Source organism: Puma concolor, chromosome A1 (assembly GCF_028749965.1).
Source record: "Puma concolor isolate L17-30 chromosome A1, mPumCon1.1.hap2, whole genome shotgun sequence".
In the NCBI taxonomy this organism is placed as follows: Eukaryota; Metazoa; Chordata; class Mammalia; order Carnivora; family Felidae; genus Puma; species Puma concolor.
The window spans coordinates 208,663,700-208,672,752 of NC_141667.1; the positions used below are offsets into that span (position 1 = coordinate 208,663,700).

General features: G+C 36.8%; 1 pseudogene; it reads right to left on the reverse strand.

Moving 5' to 3' along the window:
- Positions 1-771: 771 nt before the first annotated feature.
- On the reverse strand, positions 772-1,734 carry LOC112860806 (nuclear ubiquitous casein and cyclin-dependent kinase substrate 1 pseudogene; annotated as a pseudogene).
- Positions 1,735-9,053: the final 7,319 nt, after the last annotated feature.

Below are 9,053 nucleotides of genomic sequence, written 5' to 3' on the forward strand. Positions count from 1 at the left end.
ACTGTATCAAGATAAAAGGATGGTTTTGGGCAGCTCTGGTTCTGGGTCTCTTGGGACTAACAAGTGATGAAATTAAAAACAAAGCAAAACAAAAACACTCTCAAACAGGTCAGATAACACCATTCCCTGCCCTGCCCCCAAGATAAAAAAAATATGAATACTTTTAGTAATAATTCAGAATTCATCTTTATCTCCTACCTGCTTCATCAGTGGAAGTTTTTTGGTTTTTTTTTCTGTGTTTTTTTTAGACATTTATACTGTGTATATAGGTATAAACTTGTATTAGATGACAAGCGATATTTTTAAGTCCAGGTAGAGAAAGAAGCAATCATTTTTAACTAAAACACTTCTACATTTTTTGATTATTGTTCAACTTGCTACCATTTAGAAAAAAAGCAAAATTTCCATAGTGTTCATTTCAAATCTTACTGCTTTACAACTGTGGTATACCTTCCACTAAAAATAAAAAGATGAAGCAGTCAATCCAGTGATTCCTTGGACATGGCTTCCATTGGGAAGAGATGGGAAGGACATGATGGCAAAGAGAGGACCAATAGATAAAAGGTAAGTTAAACATACAAGAGTTTTCTTTAAAGAAAAGAAAGAAAAAGAAAATGTTAGTTTCAAGAAAAAGGAAAAACATTGAAAGCCCATGTGTCAAGCTATAACCAAAACCATGTTCTATCTTAAGTAGGTTTTGTTTTTCTCCCCCTTTTTCTTTTTTCTCTTTTTTTTTCAGATAAAATCTCTCCCCAAACCATCATCACTTTTTTAATGCTGCCCACACTGTGCTTCATCTTCAGATCCTTCAACTCCAAATTTCTCAGGTGGAGGGCTTGCAGAAGGTTTCTTTTCTGGAGAGCTTTCTGGTTCCTCCTCTTTGGGAACCGCTTTTCCTTTGATGTCCTTTGAAGCTGTTGGAGAGAGCCTTCTTCCCTTTGCCTTTCTTTCACGGGGATTGGTGTCACTACAGCCTTTAGCCTCAGTTTGGGAATTTGCTTTACTTTTCTCTCAGGTTTGGACTTTTTAGTCATCTTTTTGGTTTTTTTCTTTTCTATTTTTAAATAACTTTAAAGTCTATTTATTCATTTTGAGAGAGAGAGAGAGAGCATGAGCAAGGGAGGGGCAGAGAGAGAGAGGGAGGGAGAGAATCCCGAGCAGGCTCCTCCATGCTGCCAGCACAGAGTTCAACACAGGGCTCAATCCAACCAACTGTGAGATCATGACCTGAGTCAAAATCAAGATTCAGGCCCATAACCAACTGATCCACCCAGGCACCCCTGTTTTTATTTTTTGAACTGCCATAGTCACTTTCATTATTGTCTTCTATTAGGAAATCATCTCAGCCAGAATCTTTCTTATGGAATGGTGCCTCATCCTCCACTTCTTGTTCTTCTCCACTGCCCACATCTTCTATGAGCCTATGTGTTTGGAAGCTACTTTAGAGCCTGCCTGCCATTGCTGGAACACACTTTTGTGACCTTCTTTTGCATCTTCACACTGTCCTCTGCTGAGTGAGAATCATCCTTCTTGGTCTCCACATCTTTTTCTTCTGAGTTCTCACTGTCTTCTTAGGAATTCATTCAAGATCGCCTCTTAATTTTAACTTCTCAGGAAGATGACTGAATTTTCTTAGCTGGAGTGTCTAAATCTCTTCCATAATCTTAATCAGCATCATCAGATTCCTGAAACTGAATAATCAATGACCTTTCTATTTCTGACAGGCTGAGACATGTTTGTTGTCAAAACAGGACCCAGTGTAGAAGCCGAAGACCAGGACCCCTCTTCCCAACTTTGGTCAATGGGGCCATTGATGTGGAACCTGGAGCTGCTGGCTTCTCAAACTCCACTGCTTCTTGGTTCAGTGCCCCTTAATCTGACAGGCCCCCCTTCTCCCCCATCTCTTCCTTCTTATTTTTTTATTAATTTGTCTTTTGGGGTTTCCTAGGAACTTACCTATTTAAATAAAGGCCACATTGATACAGTAACCCAAGTCCTTTTGTACCCAGTGGAGTCAGTTTTCCTAACCTAGCATACTGCAAGTGCTGGTCTAACCTAACGTGGATAAACATGTTATTGAAGAAGGTTTTCAGCAATATTTCATCAAATAAACTTAGATTGACATTCAGATTTTCCCATTATAAACCTGTTGATGGTGTGATTAAGACTTGACAAAGATCATAACTTTGTAAAAGTATGAAACTGATCACTGATATCCATGTGAAGTCCTCTTTCAAACAGTTGGTGTAAGTTGCAAAGTTTTAAAAACTGAGCATGGTAGAAAATATGTAATACTGAACTGTTCTCACCCTTTGGGGTTGTGTCACAGTCCTAGAACTCTGAAGAAGTCCACATTTTATCATGAACAGAGGAGATAATTCTATCAATGGCCAGACTAGAATATTACTTGAATCCTAAAATACAGTATTATCATATCTGCCTACAGTCAACTCTAGATAGCTTGTCAGAGTAGATAGCTGTGTTTCTATCAAACCTCCAAGATAAAGTGACATGGTTATTTTTTGTGTCAAATTGTCAATACCTGCTTTTGTGGAAGAATTTAATATGAGATTTGTTTTTACTGTAATAAAACACCTGGTGTCTCAGTTGTGAGGAAAAGGAAATATGTCCTAACCTACCTTTAATTATGTGAGATTATTGATATTATTGATATCTACCAAAAGAACTCGACAATAATGAATAATCAAATTGGATCTGGTAAGTTAGCAAGAAAGAGCACCAAAATATTAACACTGCATATGGCTGGGTAGTATGGAAAGACTTCCTCTGTTTAAATTTAAAAGAATGTACTAAACTTTAAAGGATTTATATTATATCCAAATTCAATAGACTACTGGATGCTTAAAAAGTTCTATAGCCCTCTCATCTGACCAACAGTGTATCATACCATAGCTAAAGCCATAATTTTGAGAAAAGTATTCAGACATTCTCAGTTACCATTTATTTGAAGCAATAATGGTAATTTCAAAGAGAATATATTCTTTCATGCAGTATTTCAGCTTAGGTGAAAACCCAGAAATTACATCACTTATATTTCCAGCACATCTTTGATCCTGGCTCCTAAAATGACACTGTTTCACTGATAAAAATGTAATATATATGATTTTACTTAGGCATACCTTATTAAACATATCTTTATTTATTATCAGAAAGGAAACATTACAGAATCATATTACATTACTGTAAGGACTTTATTACCAGATTTAAGGATGTCAATATAATGTAATAAAATTACTTTAAAATGATGAAAGGAATAAAACATTCTACTAGACAGCTCATAAAGAGCATAGGATGGAAACATGAGATAAATAGTGTATACAATAATTTAATAAATGTTACATTTAATGTTATTAGTGGTAGATTCCAGTCATGCCATATTTTATTTAAAAGTTTACATGCCAAGATAACCAAGAGATACCCAAGGATTGCTCAAATTCTATCATTTATTGTATGTATGCAGTAATATATGAAGGGAAAAAGAGTGTTATATATTCTCCCTAATATCTCTTATTATTTTATGGTACAAGTTTAGCATACTGCAGATATATCTGTGAGTATAAATCAATATTAGAAACAAAAGCCATATGACTATCACCTTTTTTCAATGGAGAAACAAAATGGATAATTTTATTAATTCTAAGATACATTTAATCATATAATGATCCTTTCTATAAATTTACTATGTATGAGAAGAATAATGCAAATTAAACTATAACCCAATTCTTTCTTTTTCCTCGTGAATCCTTATGACAATCTTGTTATTTTATGACAATCTTTCCTGTTACAATCCCAAGTCATAGGTATCAGGCCTATGCCTCCCTTTCATGCTGGGGAGAAACCAATATTCCTCAAACTATTAATACTGAGATTTCAATATAGAACTGGACCTGTGTTGGGTCTACCTCCAGGGAAGATGGCAGAGTTGAGGGATTCTACTAAGCTTACCTCAACATATAGATACACCTAGATAACACACAATCAGTATAAATAATCCAGAAAATAACCCACCTGAAGACTGGCAGAACAGACGCTCCACAGCCAAATAGAGAAGCCACATTGAAAACAGTAGGAAAGGCAGAGACGTTGGGAACCAAACTGAACCAGGAGGGAGGAACACTGCAAACAGAGAGGACATAAAGGAGCAGACTTCATATCAAGCACCACGGGCATTGGGGGCCCACACTGGAAAGAAAAATTGTCATAACATTTAGCTTTGAAAACCAGAAGCCTCTAATTTTGTGAGTTCATACAGTTAGCGGGGCTTAACACCTAGAAATATAAAAATCAGCAGGCTTGGATCCGGGAGAGCCAGAGGGCCATAGGAAACTGAGTATCCACCCTTAAAAAGATAGCATATCAAATAACTCCACTGTGAGACAGCATAGTAACAGCAGTTTGAAAAATGCCTGGGGTATATGGCAAAGAGATTTATTTGCTAATGTCAGAACATTTGCAAGAGAGGCAGGGATCTTTAGGTTTCTCCAAAACAAAAGAGCCATTTCCCTCTCCCAGCCCCCAGCCTAGATACAACACTGGAACTAGTGTGAATACTCTCCATCCTGCTTGCTAATAGTGTCCCCTGCCCATACATTTTCTTGACAACCCACCATCTCAGGAGTTCTCCAAAGTAACTCCAGGTCTCCTCCAATAGCAGACCTTTGCAAACATTAACATCATATGACCTGACCCTGTGCTTTCCTGCAGAGTTGCTCAATACAACACGTCTCTGGCAGGAGTCCATGCAAAGCAACGCCACGAGCTTGGCATTGTGCAAAAAGCAATCACAAAGCCCAGCACCACTGAAAACTGACTCCTGCCTAGGGGAGAGGGGAAGATAACCACACACAGAGCCCAACTATAGTCCCAGCAATGGGACTATAGTCAAGCCTGACTGTAGGCCCCATCAACCAATGAAAAGGGCACTAAGAAAGCATCCTGCAGTTTGGTGTGATCATAGTTCTGTCAAATGCCTGCTCTGATCCAACTCAAGCCCAAGCCAGCCCCAGACTGTCTCACTAAAAATACAAGGCCACCTTGAGCTTGAGTAATATCAGACAAAACCTGCCCACAACAGACAAAGAGAGCCATGGCAGATGACTGGACTGAGGCAAGCAAAACTCAGCCACAACAACAGGGCACACATAACACACATAGGAGACATCCCTGAAGCATCATGTTCTGGTGAACTGGGGACACTGGACTACAGAGTACCATAGGACCTTGTCTTTATTAGGCCACTACTTTCAACAGAAGGAGAAGTAGCTGACTTTCCTAACAGAGACAAAGAGTTAGACAGTATGAGACACAGGAGGATGTCCCAAATGAAAGAACAGGACAAAATCACAGCAAGAGAACTAGGTGAAACACAGACAAGTAATACCCTGATAGAAAAGTTAATGTTCACAAAAATACTCACTAGACTTGAGAAAAGAGTGGAGGATCTAGTGAGAACCTCAACAAAGGGATAGAGAACATAAAAAAAAAAAAAAAACAACAAAGATGAATAACTCAATAAGTGAAATTAACAATACACTAGTTGGCGGGGGGGGGGGGGGGGCGCCTGGGTGGTTCAGTTGGCTAAGCGACCAACTTCAACTCAGGTCATGATCTTACAGTTCGTGGGTTCAAGCCCTGCATTGGGCTCTGTGTTGACAGCTCAGAACCTGGAACCTGCTTCAGATTCTGTGTCTCCCTCTCTCTCTGCCCCTGCCTCACTCCTGCTGTGTTTCTCTCTCTCTCTTTTAAATGAAATAAACATTAAAAAAATAAAAAAAATACACCAGAGGGAATAAATAGTAGACTAGAGGAAGTAGAAGAACTAATCAGCAACCTGGAGGACAGAGTAATGGAAAGTAATCAAGCAATGAACAATATAAAGAAAAAAGAATAATAAAATATGAGAATAGATTAAGGGAATTCAATGACACCATCAAGTGTAATAACATTTGCAGAAGGAGAAGAGATAAAAGGGAACAGATTATTTATTTGAAGAAATAATAGCTGACAACTTTCTAAATCTGGGAGAGGCGGGGGAGAAATCCAAGTCTAGGAGGCAAAGAGATACTCCCAACAAAATCAATCCAAGGAGGTCCACACCAAGATATATAGTAATTAAAATGGCATGAAGTACTGATAAAGAGAGAATTTTAAGAGAAGCAAAAGAAAACAGTTACATACAAGGTAAACGTTGTAAGGGACTATTAGCTGATTTTTCTGCAGAAACTTTGCAGGCTGAGAATGCCATGATATATTCAAAGTGCTGAAATAAAACAAACAAAAACAACAAAGAACAAAAAAAAAACCTGCAGACAAGACTATCCAGAAAGGCTATCATTCAGAATACAAAGAGAGATAAACAGTTTTCCAGATAAAAGTTAAAGGAATCCAGCATTCCTGGGTGGCTCATTCTGTTAAGCACCTGACTCTTGATTTCATCTCAGGTCATGATCTTGCATTTTTATGAGTTCAAGCCCTGCATTTGTTTCTGCACTGGTAACATGGAGCCTACTTGGGATTCTCTCTCTCTCCCTCTTTCTCTTCCACTCTCCTATCCACACTCTCTCTCAAAATAAATAAACTTTAAAAAAAAGTTAAAGAAATCCATCACCACTAAATAAGCCATACAAGAAATGTTAAAGGGGACTCTTTGAATGGAAAGGAAAGACCATAAGTAAGAGTAAGAAAAGCAGGAAGCACAGAAACAGTAATATTAGTCAAGGGATTCACAAAATAAAAAGAAGTAAAGTAGGACACCATATACCTAAAAAATGTGTGTGGGGGTGGGGGAAGGGTGAGGGAGTAAGAATTTAATGCTTTTTAGAATGGGTTCAAACTTAAGGGACCATCAATTTAATATAGACTGCTATATGCATATGATGTTATATATAAATAGTAACCACAAATAAAAATGTGAAAGAAGGGACTGAGAGAAAAAAGGAAGAGAGAAGAAGTACAAAAACAACTGTAAAACAAATTTAAAAATGACAATAAGTACATATCTACCCATAATTACTTTGAATATAAATGGACTAAATTTTCCAATCAAAACACATAGGGCAAAGGAATGGATAAGAAAGTAAGACCCATCTATATGCTGCCTACGAGGGACTCGTTTCAGACCTAAAGACGCATGCAGATTGAGAGTGAAGGTCTAGAAATACATTTACCAAGCAAATTTAAGTGAAAACAAAGGTAGGGTGGCAATACTTTTATAAGATAAAATAGACATTAAATACTCTAACAAGAGACAAAAAAGGACCCTATAATATCTTAAAGGGAATAATCCAACAAGAATATATAACAATTATAAATATTTATACATATAACATAGGAGCAGGCAAATGCATAAAGCAGCTATTAGCAAACATAAAGGAAGTAATCAATAGTAATACAATAATAGTAGAGGACCTTAACACTGCACTTACATCAATAGATACATAATCCAAACAGAAAACCAACAAGGAAACTGTGGCTTTGAATGACACAATGGACTTAATGGATCTAACAGATATATTCAGGATATTCTATTTCCAAACAGTGGAATACATATTCTTTTTCAAGTGCACATGGAACATTCTCCAGAACAGATCACATGTTAGGTCACAAAACAAGTCTCAACAAATGCACAAAGATGGAAGTCACACCATGCATCTTTTCCCACCACAATACCATGAAACTAGAAATCAACCACAAGAAAATCCGAAAAAAACACAAATACATGGAGAGTAACTAACACGCTCCTAAATAATGAATAGGTCAACCAAGAGGTTGATCGATCAAAGAGGAAATAAAAAAAAAAAAACCTGGAACAAATGAAAATGAAAATACAATTGTCCAAAATGTCTGGGATACAGCAAAAGGTTTCCTAAGAGAGAAGTTTATAGCAATACAGGCTTAACTCAAGAAGTAAGAAAAATCTCAAACAACCTAAATTTATACCTACCAGAGCTGGAAAAACAAGAACTAAACACCCCAAACCATTAAAAAGAAGTAAATAATAAAGAGTAGAACAGAAATGAAATAGAAACTGAAAAAAAAAAATCAATGAAAACAGGAACTAGTTTTTTTTAACTTTAATGTTTATTTATTTTTGAGAGACAGAGAGAGAGACAGAGAGAGAGCACACAAATGGGGAGAGGCAGAGAGAGAGGAAGACACAGAATCTAAATCAGGCTCCAGACTCCAAGCTGTCTGCACAGAGCCTGATGTGGGACTTGAACTAACAAACTTCAAGATTATGACCTGAGCTGAAGTCAGATGCTTTACTGACTGAGCCACTCAGGTGCCCCAGGAACTAGTTCTTTGAAAGCCAGATTCATAAAAAAGAGATAGAAAGAAACAGAAAGAGAGATGAGACCGAGACAGAAAGAGACAGGACTCAAATAAAATTCAGAACTGAAAGAGGAGAAATAACCATTAATAGCAGAGAAAACAAACGATTTAAGAGAATATTATAAAAAATTAAATGCCAACAAATTGGACAACCTAGCATATATGGATACATTTTTGGAAACATAAAATCTCCCAAAGCTGAATCAGGAAGAAATAGGTCATTTGAACAGACAGATTATCAGCAATGAAATGAAATCAGTATTCAAAAAACTCTCAAGGAACAAAAATCCAAGACCAGATGGCTTCACAGGTGAATTCTACCGAACATTTAAAGAAGACATAATACTTGTCCTTCTCAAAGCTGTCCTTTTATTTCAACAAATAGAAGAAGAAGGAAAACTTTCCAATTCATCCTGTGAGGCTAGCATTACCTGGTATCAAAATCCATTGAAGAAACTACTAAAAAGAACTACAGGCCCATATCTCTAAAAAAAACATAAATGCAAAAACCCTCAACAAAATATTAGTAACCTGATTCCAATAATACATTTAAAAAATCATTCACTACAATCAAGTGGGATTTATTCCTGAGTTAGAAGAATGGCTCAATATTTGCGAATTAATCAGTGTTATATATAATATCAACAAGTGAAAGAATAAAACCATCTGATCATTTCAATAGATGCAGACAAAGCATTTGA